The sequence below is a fragment of the Dama dama genome, chromosome 2, assembly GCF_033118175.1.
Source record: "Dama dama isolate Ldn47 chromosome 2, ASM3311817v1, whole genome shotgun sequence".
Lineage (NCBI taxonomy): Eukaryota > Metazoa > Chordata > Mammalia > Artiodactyla > Cervidae > Dama > Dama dama.
The window spans coordinates 40,819,690-40,837,650 of NC_083682.1; the positions used below are offsets into that span (position 1 = coordinate 40,819,690).

Below are 17,961 nucleotides of genomic sequence, written 5' to 3' on the forward strand. Positions count from 1 at the left end.
CACTGGACCGCCAGGGAAGTCCCAGAGATCTTATATTCTGATGAAGAAATAAGCAAACTTTCTAACAGAAAAAATAGACTACAAATACGAACAGCGGATTCACAAAAGAAGAAACACAAATAGGCAGTTTGCATTCAAACTAAGTAAGAATCCAAAAAATAAAAAAGAAATGCCAATACTCACTTATCTGAAGGGTGTGGGCAGTGGGCACTCTCCTACGCTATTCATTCTTTTTTATTTTATTTATCTGATTTATTTATTTTTGGCTGCGCTGGGTCTTCATTGCTGCGCTGGCTTTTCTCTGGTTGTGGCGTTCGGCGGCTACTCTCTAGTTGCAGTGCATGCGATTCTCACTGGGGCGGCTCCTCTTGTTGCAGAACGGGGCTCTCGGCAGGCAGGCTTCAGCAGTCGAAGGTCATGGGCTTCAACAGTCGCAGCTCATGGACTCTCGGGCACAGGTTCAGTAGCTGTGGTACATGAGCTTAGTTGCTCCCGGGCATGTGGGATCGTCCCGTATCGGGGATTGAATCCTTGTCTCCTGCATTGGCAGATGGATTCTTTACCACTTAGCCACCAAGGCAGCCCATGCACTGGTTGTCCTTGTATAAATGACTAAGACCTTTCATGGGGCAATTTTTCAGCGCACATCAAAAACCTTAAAATACGTATTCTCTTTGACTAGCACTTCTACCTTTAGGAATTTATTCTTAGGAAATAATTCAGCAGAACTAGCAATGTACCATGATTTATATTACAATCTTAATTATAATAGGAAGAGCAAATATGAAATAATCTAAATCTAAGAGACTGATTGAGTAAATGTTAGGATAGCATACAAGGTAATAATGTAAACTTATGGTAAGGAAATATTCTATAATTCATTGACATGAAAAGATCTCTACATCATACTGTCAAATTATAAAAAGTTTCCAAACAGCCTATGTCAAATGAGCTCAGGTACACAAATCTGAGAGGCAGTGCTATTTAGCGGGCCGAATTCAAGGCCGACCTGCACTCAGAGCTCTGAGCTCTGCCACTTACTGGCAGCAACAGCTAGGGCACATCATATCACTCACCTAAGCCTTAGTTCCTCATCTGTAAATTCAGGATGGTAACAATATCTGCCCCTTAGGGAGGCTCTGAAAATTAAGAGAACCAACTTAAGCAAAGTTGTCAGTAATGGCAAAGAAAATTGTCTGGAATGATTACTAAATTTTTAATAATGCTTGCTTGCCTTTGGATGATGGGTTTTGGTGTGATTTACAGTGGCTGACTTTATTTTTTGGGCTCCAAAATCACTGCAGATGGTGACTGCAGTCATGAAATTAAAAGAGGCTTACTCCTTGGAAGGAAAGTTATGACCAACCTTGACAGCTTATTAAAAAGCAGAGCCATTACTTTGCCAACAAAGGTCCGTCTAGTCAAGGCTATGGTTTTTCCAGTGGTCATGTATGGATGTGAGAGTTGGACTATAAAGAAAGCTGAGCACTGAAGAATTGATGTTTTTGAACTGTGGTGTTGGAGAAGACTGTTGAGAGTCCCTTGGACTGCAAGGAGATCCAACCTGTCCATCCTCAAGGAGATCAGTCCTGGGTGTTCATTGGAAGGATTGATGCTGAAGCTGAAACTCCAATACTTGGGCCACCTGATGCAAAGAGCTGACTCACTGGAAAAGACCCTGATGCTGGGAAAGATTGAAGGCAGGAGGAGAAGGGGATGACAGAGAATGAGATGGTTGGATGGCATCACCGACTCAATGGACATGAGTTTGGGTAAACTCCGGGAGTTGGTGACGGACAGGGAGGCCTGGCGTGCTGCGGTTCATAGGGTCGCTAAGAGTCAGACATGACTGAGCAACTGAACTGAACTGAACTGATGCCTTCTTTTATACTTTCCTGTATTTAATTAAAACATATATACATGAACCTATTATATTTTACTCCAAAAAATAAAAAAACCCCACTTTTTTATTAATAAAAAAAGACTAACATATATATATGTTATTTGAAATATTACAGCAAGAATGCATTTACTTATTACTTATGGAACTTTAAAAAAACAAACTGCCAAGATATAGACTAAATTATCACAAGCAATTAATCTCTGGATGATAGGATTCTAGATGACTTATTTCCTTTGGTATAATTTTTCTCTATTTTCTAAGCTCACCCGGTGCGCAGATAGAACTTGTGTAATAAAAAATACATATAAAGAAAAAATAATGATGTAGATTGTTTATCAGTGTTGAATAGCTTCACAAATGGCTTACTAAGTGAAAAAAATACAAAACAAAATGTAGGGACTTCCCTGGTAGTACAGCGGATAAGAATCCGCCTACCAGTGCAGGGGACAGGGGTTCCATCCCTGGTACGCGAAGATTCCACTTGCCACGGACCATCTAAGCCCGTGCACCACGATTGAGTCCACACTCTAGAGCCTGGGAGCCCGCACTACTGAACCCGTGTGCCCCAGCTACTGAAGCCCTGTGCCCCAGAGAAGCCACTGCAATGAGAGGCCCACGCACTGCAATAAAGAGTGGCCCCCGCTGGCCACAACTAGAGAAAGGCCACGTGCAGCAGCAAAGACCCAAAGCAGCAAGCATCCAAAGCGGACTGGCTACCGATTTACAGTGTTGTGTTAGTTTCAGCCGTTCAGCAAAGTGAGTCAGTTATACAGAAACACGTGTCCACTCTTTTTTAGATACTGTCCCCATACTTGTCATTACAGAGGACAGGGCTTCTCTTTAAGTGGTTGAATTATGGCTAATATTTGTTCTAGATTGTATTTTTTTAATATTCTGCATTAGTCATTTATAAATTCTATAATGAGATAGAAATATTACTAAATAAGAAAAGTCAGAAGCACATAAATGATAGAATAAGAGATCATTTGGATTAGGACCCATAGGTTTTCATGTTAAAATGTCAGATCGTGTGTTAGAATAATAATACAGTTCCTGTAACTGAAACATAAAAGGGAGTAAAAAAGCAAAAGCAAAACTGTCCTCTGAAGGTATGCAGAAACAATAAGGCTAAAGTTGTGACATTCTGATACTCACGGTCTAGGGTAAGTCCAGCACCTGTGCAGACAGCCTGCCCTCCCAGAGACTTGCACCTAAATACCACTGTGAACGATTAGTAGCAAAACTATGAATTCTCAACACTGGCATCTGTCTCCCCTAGCTCATTCACAGGTCTCCTTCATTCCTGGAGATTAAATACCTCTCCAGGGTCCTAGACTCACACCATTGCTTCAGCATTTCCAGCTCCTCGCATGTAAATTAGGTGACAGCCAACTCTGTCCAAGAAGACAGACTTGATTTTAGAGGTGGTATATGCCTCACATTTGGCTTTGTATTTCTTCAAATTCCAGGCTTCTGTTGATGAAAATATTCTAGTCCCAGAAGTGAACGCGAGCCCAGGCTGGATCCTGCTGCCACCACGAGGGATGAATTTGCACCAGTGTGCAGCTGGGTATTTTTGTAGTCTCAGCCTTCACCGCTCTCAGAAATAATAGTTCCCCATCTCAGCCTGGGCTTCCCAGGGGGCTCAGTGGAAAAGAATTCACCTGTCCATGCAGGAGACACGGGAGGCTTGGGTTCGATCCTGGGATGGGAAGATCTCCTGGAGGAGGAAATGGTAACCCACTCCAGTATTCTTGTCTGGAAAATTCCTTGGGCAGAGGAACCTGGCGGGCTACAGTCCATAGGATCGCAGAGTCGGACAAGACTGGGAGAGCACACACACATCTCTGCCTACTGATAATCACCTGCTGAAGCTTTGAGCCAAATTCCCTCTCAACAAGAATCCCATCTATGAAATCCTACCTGCGAAATCCTACTCCCCTGTGTGACCACAACCAGATATTAATTACATACAGTTGGGTGGAAGCAGTCTGGCCAGAACCTTGCCTCATTCATGTGCTGCATCATGCATGTGGCTATACACGCATCTCACCAAACACATACGCAAAGGACCCTTGGGCCCATTGCCCACTCTTTACGACCAGCTCATGCTGGCCCCAGATCCTATCAGGCCTCTGGCTCAGCAGCTGGGCAGGACAATGTGGACTCCCCCAGGAGTTTTTGCCCTTCTGACTTACAAGTGACTGAGACCAGACACTCATCACAGGCAAAGAAGAGGTAACAAGATAAGAACATTACAAGAACTAACCAAAGCTAAGAGTCGCCAGAGACGACTGATGGGGGAAAATATTCTCTCAGCCCACTTTCCTTTACAATGAATTCATTCCTCTGACAGAATCTCCCACAGAATGACTCTTTTCTCTAAAATATCTATTTTGTTCTAGATTGACACCAGTTCCTTTTACTTGGGAACGAAGGATGGAAACCTTGAGCTCCCCCTGGAGGCAGGAGTGTGCTAGTAAGCGTCTCCGTGGACTGGGGCTCCCGAGCCACTCTACCTGCTTCCTCTTAGCAGCCACCTTAGTTAACATGGTTGCTGACTTCTGCCCGTTTAAAGTCCCCTTCCAGGTGACCTGTCTACAGCCTCCACGACATCTGCCCGGGCTTTCCACCCTCCCTGTATCTCAGCTACTCCAGTCCCTCGCGCAGTTGCACGTCAAACAGCGCACCCTGTTTCCCAGTTCTCCTCTAATGTTTTCGTTGTTGTTCAGTCGCTCAGTCGTGTCCGACTCTTTGCGACCCCATAGACTGCAGCACTCCAGGCTTCCCTGTCCATCACCAACTCCCAGAGCTTGCTCAAACTCATGTCCATTGAGTCGATGATGCCATTCAACCATCTCATCCTGTCTTATCCTCTAACAGAAACACTTTGTTAATCTTATGATTCTACTTGACACCTCCCCAACGTTTTCCCTTCCTTTGTATCCTTGTTATTACTCTTCACATTACCTAGAATTCTTTTCCTTACCCTCAGCCCTATCTCCTTTCTGAAAATCTTTTTCATCTCTTAAAAGCCCAAGTCCCACGACACGATGCTCATACCGACCTCTGAAATCCTGTACAACCTGTTTACAAAGCCCTTGTGTATGCTGTTTTGTATTTTAGTTATCTTTGTATAGTTTATCTTACTGTATCCAACCAAATGCCCAACATGATCACTAGTGTGCAGAAGATGGTCCTTAGATAAATGTTGAATTAGGTTGTTGAAGGATGATTTCAAACATCCCATTTTTAGAGAACAGAGAAAATCACACTTTTACAAAAGAAAGAGGGGAAGAGAGAGAAAGAAGAGAAAAGGGACATGAAGAAAAATGTCCTGAGAATCTCAGTCTGTTGTAGAAAGAGCATTGGATTGAAAATCAAGGACATGGGCTCTAATCCGACATGGCTGTTAATGAACTAAATGACCACTGAACTGTCCTCTAAAGAACCAAGGCCGTGGGTTGTATGTACTCTGTAGTTATCACCACACTGAAACTCACTGACCATCTCCCTATTTAAGCACACTGGTAGCTGACTAAACAAGATACCATTCAAACTAGCCTACAACAGAGCCTAGCAAAACATGTGTGCTAATAAATGGCAGTTGTTCTTTTTTCCCCATACATGATGGGAACATTCTGTAACATTCTCAATTTTAAGAAGGAAAAAGTTTGCCTTTATCCATCGAGGAGGAATGCATGCAAAACTATGTGTCTGATGAACTGGTAATAAAGAACAGTACACTTGTTTAATCAAACATATTCCTGAAATATTTGTTTTCCCCTCTGGATATGTACTTTATGGAAGAACTTTCCGTGGCTGGTCTCTCATTAGGCTGAAATTATTTTCTTATCATTTTTTCCTCTAGGTCTTGCCATATGTCATTGTAGGTAGAAGCTTCCATTGCAGAAAATAAAGGGAAACTGAAAAAGAGCTGTGCCAAAACAAATTCTCAGTCAACTACATCATAGTCTGGGAAGATGTGGAAAATCATTTGACAAGATCCTAAACAGTAAGCAAGAAAAGAGAAAGGTAACACTTGGAAGCCAATAAAACAAAATGGAAAAGAACTTAAGATATGCCAGGAAAATAAACAGATTCTGAGGGATTAAACTAAGTTTCTAGAACCTAGGACAACTGCAGAAATTCAGATTAATACATGTAGTAGCAATTCCTTTAGAGAAGATTTTATAAAATGATGAGTTCTATTTATGGGACTTTTAGAGTTCACTAAACGGTTAGTTCTTTTGATTTCTAAAATGCTGAATAGATTTCAATATTTTACTATGCTGCTTTCCTGACTTTATTTAAGAGAATTCCAAACTACCCACTGTCCTGCAAATAGGTGATGTTCTTCCGGATCCTCTGTGCCACTGTGGATGCTGTATCTCCTCCTCCTAGAATCTTCCTTCCTCCCTCCATCCTTCAAAACCCTTTCAGATCTCTGGGAAGACCTCCCAGACTCCAGTCAGCAAAGCACATTGCTCCCATTGTTGTCCTTCGGTCTTGGCTCAGAGCTCTATTATTTTCACAATCACTGGGCTCTGGCCGTATGAGAGCAGGTGCATGCAATTGGGATCAGTGTGGAAAGTGATGAGGAAACTGATTAGAATGTCAGTACTCAATTATGAGAAGGTAGACACCTTACTGTACTGAGCATCTAATATATACTCTGATCTTATTTTTTGAAGAAAAAAAAAAAACTTTATGAAATGTTTTCTCCTGATGCTGCTCTGAGTGTATTCGGAGTGGCTCTTCAGAGAAGCCAAATTGTGGGGGGAAATATCTAGAGGAGGAGGGTGCAGAACTAGGAGGGTGGAGATAAAGAATGCTCAGTCTCAGAAGACTTTATAATAAGTAAGGTCTAAGTTTACCCACTCCCACATCTTCACTTAGTAATCCTCCTACAGTTCTTCAGATTTCAGCTTCCTTAGGAAAGCATCTCATGCTGTTTCTAATGAGAACAATCATAGCATCTTGTACCTCTCACAGCATTTACCGTAATTGTAAATCTACCTGTATATGAGATTCTTTGATGGGTGTCTGAGTCTACCACTAGGTTCATGAGAGGAAGGACTCTTCTGATTTTATTCACCATTGTTGCCTAGGCCCTATCCTATCATAGAGCCTGGCACATAATGGGATTTCAACACTTGTAAAGTAAATGACTATTGTTGCACAAAAGGACAGTAGGTTAGTGAAGTGAAAGTTGCTCAGTTGTGTCTGACTTTTTGTGACCCCATGGACTATACAGTTCATGGAATTCTCCAGGCCAGAATACTGGAGTGGGTAGCCTTTCCCTTCTCCAGGGGATCTTCCCAACCCAAGGATCAAACCCCGGTCTCCCGCATTGCAGGAAGATTCTTTACCAGCTAAGCCACAAGGGAAGCCCAAGAATACTGGAGTGGGTAGACTATCCTTCCTCCAGCAGATCTTCCTGACCCAGGAACTGAACCAGGGTCTCCCATATTGTGGGCAGATTCTTTACCAGCTGAGCCATAAGGGAAACCCAAGAATACTAGAGTGGGTAGCCTTTCCCTTCTCCAGGGGATCTTCCCAACCCAGGGATCAAACCCAGGTCTCCCACATTGCAGGCAGATTCTTTACCATCTGAGCCACCGAAAGGAGGGTAAAGGGCATTGACAGAGATTTAAAGGGGCTGCTTACAGTAACTTAGCATATTGCTCATTATCAATGACAGAATGTTAAAGGTATGAGGTCTAGGTGAGAGGGCAGGAGAGGCTTTTTTCCTTTTTGGCCACACTAGGCAACATGTGGGATCTTAAGGTTCCCAACCAGAGGTTGAATCCATGCCCCCTGCAGTGGAAGTATGGAGTCTTAACAACTGGATCACCAAGGAAGTCTCATGAGAGGCTTATTTCTTCCTGACTGTATATATTTTGATGTCTTTTCTAACTCTCTGACATTAACTGGGAGTCCAACAGTTTCAACTCTAACACTATCCACTTGGAATTAGCATCAAGTTCCACATGTTAGGGCTTCCCAGGTGGCTCTAGTGAGAAAGAACCCTCCTGCCAATGCAGGAGACATAAGAAGTGTGGGTTTGATCCCTGGGTCAGGAAGATCCCCTGGAGGAGGGCATGACAACCCACTCCAATATTCTTGCTGGAGAATCCTAAGGACAGAGGATCCTGGCAGGCAACAGTCCATACAGTCACAAAGAATCAGTCAGGACTGAAGCGACTTAACACACACATTCACAAGTTAAAGGGCTCACTCCCACATGACTGGCCCTGCTTTTAGATGCTGACTGCAAGTCTCCAGTCATTTGTGCTCCTGACCCATTGGATACAGATCAAGGACCACTGTCACGCCCTCCTTAGGTTGGCTACTTTGCTAGAATTGGTCACAGAACTTAGGAAGACACTACTTACATTTACTGGTTATTAAAAGGATATGATGAAGAGCCAGATGAAGAGGTCCATGGTGCAAGGTCGGGAAGAGTCCCAGTGAAACAGGAGGGAAGGGGGCAGGCACAACCTTTAAAAGGATGACACAGCCATCAGTCAGTTCAGTTCAGCTCAGTCACTCAGTCATGTCCAACTCTCTGCGACCCCATGAATCGCAGCATGCCAGGCCTCCCTGTCCATCACCAACTCCCGGAGTTTACTCAAACTCATGCCCATCAAGTCGGTGATGCCATCCAATCATCTCATCCTCTGTCATCCCCTTCTCCTCCTGCCTTCAATCTTTCCCAGCATCAGGGTCTTTTCCAATGAGTCAACTCTTCACATGAGGTGGCCAAAGTATTGGAGTTTCAGCTTCAGCATCAGTCCTTCCAGTGAACACCCAGGACTGATCTCCTTTAAGATGGACTGGTTGGACCTCCTTGCAGTCCGAGGGACTCTCAAGAGTCTTCTCCAACACCATAGTTCAAAAGCATCAATTTTTCGGCACTCAGCTTTCCTCACAGTCCAACTCTCACATCCATACATGACCACTGGAAAAACCATAACCTTGACCAGATGGACCTTTGTTGGCAAAGTGATGTCTCTGCTTTTTAATATGCTATCTAGGTTGGTCATAACTTTCCTTCCAAGGAGTAAGCATCTGTTAATTTCATAGCTACAATCACCATCTGCAGTGATTTTGGAGCCCCCCAAAATTAAGTCTGACACTGTTTCCACTGTCTCCCCATCTATTTTCCATGACATAGCCATAGGACATGACAAAAACTGGTTAGAATCAACTAGGTCTGAGAAGGTGGAAGGTTGGACTTCTGGTAGACCTTGAGCCTTATAACACGCTCATTGTAATACATTAGCTAAATGACACACCCACCAGTGCCAAGACGGTCCTGAGGGCAACCCTACAAAGCCAAGAAGAGGGTGGCAGCTCAATTCCTGGAAATCCCCGCCCCTTCCCCCAAATAGTTGGGATAATCCTCCCACTCATTAGCCTATGAAATTACCCAGGCCATAAAAACTAACCACTCCCATACTTCAGCACCTCTCAGCTTCTGAGATGGTCCGTATTCGGTCTGTGGGGTGTCTTTCTCTCTAAATAAACCCACTACTTACCTGTCACTTTGTTTCACTGAGTTTTTTCTTCTGGCTGTCCTGGGTCTTCACTGCGGTGTGCAGGCTCCTCTAGTTGCAGCGCGTAGGCTTAGCTGCCCTGCAGCATATAGGATCTCAGTTCCCCAGCCAGGGATCCAACCCATGTCCCCTGCATTGGAAGGCAGATTCTTAACCACTAGACTATCAGGGAAGTCCCTCTCACTGAATTCTTTCAGCAATGAGATATCAAGAACCTGCACTTCATTAAGTCCTGAGAACAGGTGTGTGATCTCAATCAAAAGACTGTGGGTTCAAGTCCCCATCCAGATTTTGACTGGGTTCAAGTCCCAGCACGTGGGTTCAAGTCTCAAGTTTGAGTTGCATGGTTTCACCAGGAGCTTCTGTCCTCTGCTACCCTCCCATCATCTTTATGTGCTCAATATCCTAGAAGTTCCATCATTTAGGGGTTTTATGATGGTTTCATTATGTAGGCATGATGGATTAAATCACTGGCCACTGGTGATTAAATTCTATCTCCAGACCCTTTACCCTTCCAGGAGCTGGAGCTAAAAATTCTATCCTTCCAATCAAGGTTTGGTCTTTCTGGACACCACCCCCATCCTGAAGCTACCGAGAGGCTTGCCAAGAATGGCCTCATTAAAAGACATTCCTATCACCCTTATCACTCAGGAAATTCCAAGGGTCTTAGGCGCGATGCCAAGAATTGTGGATAAAAAAAAAAATCCTTCCATGATATCACAGTGTGGGAATTAATTTAAGGGCATAAATTTAAGGGTATATACAGTGAATAAATAGTTTGTAATTACGATGCCGACAATGGTTTCAAAGTTTCAAAGGTAGTAATAAGCCATTAGGTTACACTGGTGTTTCATTGCAATTTATTTTCCACTAACTTTTTCACTAGGGAAATTAATGACATCACTCATTAATTATAGCACTCCCCTCCCCACTTCATCTAGCCCCAATGCCACCTTACTCTGAGTCATTTATTTGATAATTAGATGTTACACACTCATGAGAATGTGTGGCTGAATTAAACATTCTGGCACTGTGATAGCCTTTCTAGGAATAGAGGGGTGGATGCCTTTTAGTAACCTTGGGCCCCACACAAGAATCATGAGTTTAGACCTAAACTTCCTTTACTTCTTCTATACTCAAATATTTAACATATCAAAAAATACTTTCCAGTATAAACTATAATTAAGCCGATAATTTAAGGGAAAAAAAATCAGACCTTGTCAATCTACACACTGCTGCTCAAAATTGTTACTGACAGGGTAATAGAAAGCAAATCATATACAACATATAGATTAAGGTATTAAGTCATTCATTCTCTCAAGTATCTGTTCAATGCCTTTTACAAGCCTGACACTAGGCATATAGGAGACCTCTAGAATAAAGTGAGAATAAGAGGCCTAGAGGATGTGATGTGAGGTCAGTGTACGACCTGCCCTCAAGAAGCTTCCAATCTTGCTAGAACAAAAGATTATATAACAAAATCTATAATTAAATACTAAGATAAAACAATTGTTCTACAGAAATATGGGGGAAAGGCAACCATATTGGGGAATTAGAAAAGATTTCCCAGCAGGTCAAGGTTTGAAGGATGAGCTAAATAAAAAGGATAAGGTTAAAAAAAAAAACAAGAACAAAAATGAAAACAAGGCTGCCTTGCCTTTCCTCTCTCGAGGCAAACCAGGAACCTCCTACAATTTTGAAATGTTGATAACTAACTCAACATTTTTAAATGTTATGCAGATCAAACAAACTACTTACGCAGTCTGAATTCCGTTTGCTGCCCACCACTTAATAACCTTCGATCTTTGTGTATTTGGTGTGTTTAATCTTAGCTTCCAATTTTTCACAGAAACTACAAATTATGTTCAGTAAAAACAAATGCAATTAGAATATCAGCAAGTGTTAGAGGGAAGAGACATACAAATAGTATGGAAACAAAAATAGATATGGTAAAAAATTGAAAATGACAAATATATGTATTTATAGGATAAATTGTTCATCAATAATGACATTTCTGAAGAACAAAGATCTGGTCATTCAATCATGCCTATACTGATGCCATCAGCAATAATGAGCAAAAGGAATGGAAAGTTATTGTTAGGATGAAAGACTTTAACAAGCGTGCAACCAGAAAACAGACATTAATGCCAAATGCCTAAATAAAGTTAATTCTGGACAAAGACCAGCATTGCTTTAGGAACTTAAAGACTGAACATGATAAAAATGCTGCTGTGAGAACTTCTGACATAGCCACAGATAATTCCGTAGTTCAACGGCATTCCAGCTCCCAAGTTTCCCACTTGCAGTTGTCATCAGGGAGGTGCATTACTTCTCCTGGCACATGTTCAACATAGTGAAAATTGCTCTATAGGAAAAGATCACTTTATTAGAAGGTAGGAGAAAAAAGCATGTTTGGTTTGTGGTTTTAAAGACTGATTTTTTTTTTTTAAAGCAAACACTGTAAATATTTAAAAATCCAAATAGTTTAAAAAGATATACAGTAGAAAACAAGTCTTCATCTCACCCTAAACCCCCAGTTTTCCTACCGAGAGGTGACTGCTATTAAGAGTTTCTCATATTTCCTTTCAAATTAATCAGCAATGTGTGTGTGTGCATGTGCTCAATCACTTCAGTTGTGTCCAGCTCTTTGCAACACTATGGACTCTAGCCCATCAGGCACCTCTATCTCTGGGATTTTCCTGGCAAGAATGCTGGAGTGGGTTGACATGCCTTCCTCCAGGGGCTCTTCCCCACCCAGGGATTGAATTCACAGCTCCTGTGTCTCCTGCGTTGCAGGTAGAATCTTTACTGCTGAGCCACTGGGGAAGCCCAATCAGCACATATACATTTATTTCCATAACTTTTTCCTCAATGTATTTTGGAAATTGTTTTACATTGATTCATATTGTTGTTGTTTAGTTGCTTAGTCACATCTGACTTTTGTGACCCCATAGACTGTAGCCTGCCAGGTTCCTCTGTCGATGGGATTTTGCAGGCAGGAATACTAGAGCGGGTTGCCATTTCCTTCTCCAGGGGATCTTCCTGACCCACTGATTGAACCCACATCTCCTGCACTGGCAGGCAGATTCTTTACTGCTGAGCCACCAGGGAATTTATACTGATGACTGCTATTGGTGTGTCACACCCTTATGGCAGAAAGCAAAAAGGAACTAATGAGCCTCTTGACAAAGGTGAAAGAGGAGAGTGAAAAAGCTGGCTTAAAACTCAACATTCAAAAAAGAAAGATTGTGACATCCAGTCCCATCACGTCCTGGCAAATACATGGGGAAACAATGGAAACAGTGACAGACTATTTCCTTGGGCTCCAAAATCACCGCAGATGGTGACTCCAGCTGTGAAATTAAAAGACTTGCTCTTTGGAAGAAAAACTATGACAAACCTAAACAGCATATTAAAAACCAGAGACATTACTTTGCCAACAAAAATCCATCTAGAAAAAGCTATGGTTTTTCCAATGGTCATGTATGGATGTGAGAGTTGGATCATAAAGAAAGCGGAGCACTGAAGAATTGGTGCTTTTGAACTGTGGTATTGGAAAAGACTCTTGAGAGTCCCTTGGACTGCAAGGAAATCCAACCAGTCCATCCTAAAGGAAATCAGTCCTGAATATTCATTGGAAGGACTGATGTTGAAGCTGAAACTCCAAAACTTTGGCCACCTGATGTGAAGAACTGACTCATTGGAAAAGACCCTGATGCTGGGAAAGATTGAAGGTGGGAGGAGAAGGGGACGACAGAGGATGAGATCATTGGATGGCATGACCAACTCAATGGACATGAGTTTGAGTGAACTCTGGGAGTTGGTGATGGACAGGGAGGCCTGGCGTGCTGCGGTTCACGGGATCGCAAAGAGTTGGACACGACTGAGCACCATCAACAAGCAGGGAACACCATAAATTCAAATCAGTTCAGTTCAGTCGCCCACCTTCAATCTTTCCCAGCATCAGGGTCTTTTCCAATGAGTCAGTTCTTCGCATCAGGTGCCCAAAGTATTGGATTTTCAGCTTAATACCTATCAGTCCCTCCAATGAATATTCAGGACTAATTTCATTTAGGTTGAACTGGTTGGATCTCCTTGCAGTCCACGGGATTCTCAAGAGTCTTCTCCAACACCACAGTTCAAAAGCACCAATTCTTCAGTGCTCAGCTTTCTTTATGGTCCAACTCGCACATCCATACGTGACTAGTGGAAAAACCATAGCTTTGACTAGATGGACCTTTGTTGGCAAAGTAATGTCTCTGCTTTTTAATATGCTATCTAGGTTGGTCATAGCTTTTCTTCCAAGGAACACGTGTCTTTTAATTTCATGGCTGCAGTCACCATCTGCAGTGATTTTGGAGCCCCCAAAATCAAAGTCTCTTGCTGTTTCCATTGTTTCCATCTATTTGCCATGAACTGATGAGAGCAGATGCCATTATCTTAGTTTTCTGAATGTTGAGTTTTAAGCCAACTTTTTCACTCTCCTCTTTCACTATCATCAAGAGGTTCTTTAGTTCTTCACTTTCTGCCATGAGGGTGGTGTCATCTGCATATAGCAATCTTGATTTGAGCTTGTGCTTTTTCTAGCCCAGCGTTTCTCATGATGTACTATGCATATAAGTTAAATAAGCAGGGTGACAATATACAGCCTTGATGTACTCCTTTCCCAATTTGGAACCAGTCTGTTGTCCCATGTCCAGTTCTAACTGTTGCTTCTTGACCTGCATACAGATTTCTCAGGAGACAGGTCAGGTGGTCTGGTATTCCCAACTCTTAAAGTATTTTCCAGAGTTTATTGTGACCCACACAGTCAACGGCTTTGGCATAGTCCATAAAGCAGAATTGGATGTTGCTCTGGAACTCTCTTGCTTTTTCAATGATCCAATGGATATTGGAAATTTGATCTCTGGTTCCTCTGCCTTTTCTAAATCCAGCTTGAACATCTGGAAGTTCACAGTTCACATATTGTTGAAGCCTGGCTTGGAGAATTTTGAGCATTACTTTACTAGCATGTGAGATGAGTGCAGTTGTGCAGTAGTTTGAACATTCTTTCTGGAGAAGGAAATGGCAACCCATTCCAATATTCTTGCCTGGAAAATCCCATGGATGGAGAAGCATGGTAGGCTATAGTTCATGGGGTCGCAATAAGTCGGACACAACTGAGCGACTTCACTTTCACTTGAACATTCTTTGCAATTGCCTTTCTTGGGATTGGAATGAAAACTGACTGCTGAGCTTTCCAAATTTGCTGGCATATTGAGTGCAGCACTTTCACAGCATCATCTTTTAGGATTTGAAATAGTTCATCTGGAATTCTATCACTTCCACTAGCTTTGTTCATAGCGATGCTTCCTAAGGCCCACTTGAGTTCACATTGCAGGATGTCTGGCTCTAGGTGAGTGATCACACCATCGTGATTATCTGGGTCATGAAGATCTTTTTTGTATAGTTCTTCTGAGTATTCTTGCCACTTCTTCTTCATATCTTCTGATTCTGTTAGGTTCATACTGAAGAAGGAATTCATAGGGCCTGGACTCCATCTCAGGCCTGTCTGTGCTGATCGTGCGCGGCCACCTCTCCAATGGACTCTGAGCTCTGTGCTTAGCGCCTGTGGGAATGACAATGGAAGGATAAGACCCCCCTCTGGGCAGGGGAATCTTGAAGAAGAGAAAACAGACACTAATCACCGCTGCCTCCGGACACTATCTATCAGAATGTAAGCACAGGCTTATCGGTTATTAACTATTTGGAATGTAACTGCGGGCTTATTGATTATTGACTGTTTGAACACATAACACGTGAATGATGGGGTTATTGTAGTTGTATTTACCCTTCCTTTGTTTATGTAAGTCTCAAGGGAATTGGGGTAGTGGGTTTGGACACGTACACATGGGGTATAAAAGATTTTCACAAATGCTGGTCGGGGTCCTTGGCTAAGAGGAGACTCTACCTTGGGCCCGCCGGTGTAATAAACTGCACTCCACTATCTGCATTGTCCTTCTGAGTGAGTTTGTTTCCCAGAAAGCGTGGCTATAACAATACCATTTCTGTCCTTTATTGAGCCCACCTTTGCATGAAATGTTCCCTTGGTATCTCTAATTTTCTTGAAGAGATCTCTAGTCTTTCCCATTCTGTTGTTTTCCTCTATTTCTTTGCATTGATCGCTGAGGAAGTCTTTCTTATCTCTCCTTGCTATTCTTTGGAACTCTGCATTCAAATGGGTATATCTTTTCTTTTCTCCTTTGCCTTTAGCTTCTCTTCTTTCTTCAGCTATTTGTAAGGCCGCCTCAGACAACCATTTTGCCTTTCTTTTTCTTGGGGATGGTCTTGATCACTGCCTCTTGTACAATGTCACAAACCTCTATCCACAGTTCTTCAGGCACTGTGTCTATCCGATCTAATCCCTTGAATCTATTTGTCAGTTCCACTGTATAATCTTAAGGGATTTGATTTAGGTCATACCTGAATGGTCTAGTGGTTTCCTCTAGACCTAGAGAACTATTAGGGGAGTAAAAGTTACAGTACTTTGGGTTGATTGGACACGGATGTGATTGAATGGACAGAATATGAGATGAATACCAGACTTCTGGATTGGCCTGCTCAGTGATTGGTATTAGTCACCAAGGTAAGAAGGAGCAAGTACAAAAAAAGGAGAAAGAAGTTCGTGAGTTTTGAACATTTGACCTTGACCTTCTAGAGCATGTAGGTGGTTATGTCCAATAAACAGTAGAATATGTAGATCTGAAGCTCAACAGGAGACCCACACACTAATAGCAGTCATCAGTATATATTCCATAGCTGACACTACGAGAATGGACTAGGTCACCTAAGGGTTACACATTTGTTGATGGAGCAAAAGGAAGAGATGATGGAACTTTAAGGAAAGGAGCTATGTAAGCGATGGTGGTAGTTTATTCGCTAAGTCGTGTCTGACTCTTTGTGACCCCATGGACGGCATAGCCTGCCAGGATTCTCCGTCCATGGGATTTCCCAGGGAAGAATACTGGAGTGGGTAGCCCTTGCCTTCTCCGGGGGATCTTTCCAACCCAGGGATGGAACCTGAGTCTTCAGCATTACAAGCAGATTCTTTATTGTCTGAACCACCAGGGAACACCATATTTAAGTGGTAGGTAGAAGAAAAGGAGATAAGAAAAGCAGTTTGGAAAAAAAAAAAAAAGGCCTTTAATGAACATTCAAAAATTCAATAAAATTGACATAACAGAAGATTCAAATATTGGCATAATAACGGATTCAAATAATTTTATCTTATTTGAAATTCACAACAGCCCCAAGATATAATATTTAAAGAAGATGTTACTATCAGAGTGCCTTTTTTTATAGGCAACTTAGGCTGATTTAGATGACTAGCCTAAGATTTCACACTTTTTAAATAGTATTGCTGGAACTATAACCCAAGACTTTCCCAGATTCTACAGATCTTCATTCCTCCATGCTGACTTTAATTTGCTTATGATTCATAGCTATACAGACTAGCGAAACCAGAAGTGGGAAAGAGATGAAGCTAGTACAATTGCAACCTCTCCTAATAGCCTATCTTTCCATGCTTTTTATACAGTAGGTAATTAAGGCTCAGAGAAAGTTTTTAAAAGGACTCTGTGGACTAAGGATGCTACCTGCCTTATCAGTAAACAAAGTGTGTCACATTGGGACATTACAGTCATTACAGACATTACAGTCTCCTCCCACCCCTACGGTGAGCCCTGAGGGAACTCTGAATAAAAACTGCAAGTACTGGCCCCTAGAAGGTTAAGATGCATATCAAAGCAATGGTTTCTTTTTCTTTTTTCTTAATATATGTATTTTACTGAAGCATAGTTGACTTATAATGTTTCAGTACACAGCAAGGTGATTCAGTTATACATATAACACATATATTATTTTTGTGATTATTTTCTATTATAATAAGATATTGACTATAATTTCCTGTCATGTCCAGGGAATTTTTCCCAACCCAGGAATTGAACCCAGGTTTCCCACATTGTAGGTGGATTCTTTACCATCTGAGCAACTTGGGAAGTCCTATAGTTCCCTGTGCTATACAGTAAACTTTTGTTGCTTGTTGCATATCTATTTTTTTAAAATTAGAAATCTAGCATTCTATTCATACTAAGCCAAATGAGTGGAATCAAACTGTTATAAATTTTTTAGTTAGGTAAAACTTCATATGTTTTCTAAAAAAAAAAAAAAAAATATATATATATATATATATATATATATATAAAACATATATTACACATGCTATTTTATATATGTATACAAAAGCTTTTCTATTATGCTTAATAAACAAAGCAATGAGCCCAGACTCTTGCATCTTTCCGTACATAGAAAAAACGCTAAATTCATTAACTTGAGATGTCTGGTTTCCTATAATTAACAGTAATCTACCTGGCTTTTGATGCAAAAACTCCTAAACACCTTGGCTCTTCCCTGCCTCTTTGGAGGAATCCCTCAGAGATGTCTGAGAAGCTTTCTCCC

The 17,961-nt window shown here is 41.8% G+C and overlaps 1 long non-coding RNA gene across 1 annotated transcript in view; it reads right to left on the reverse strand.

Annotated features, from left to right (window-relative positions):
- Nucleotides 1-204: 204 nt before the first annotated feature.
- The window catches only part of LOC133040447 (uncharacterized), a 40,775-nt gene continuing 23,018 nt past the window's right edge, over nt 205-17,961 (reverse strand). Inside the window, exons 3-5 of the long non-coding RNA XR_009688962.1 lie at nt 9,448-9,595; nt 8,302-8,407; nt 205-538 (exon numbers count right to left, since the gene is read on the reverse strand). This is a non-coding gene — a long non-coding RNA (uncharacterized LOC133040447). The remainder of the gene's footprint in view (nt 539-8,301; nt 8,408-9,447; nt 9,596-17,961) is intronic.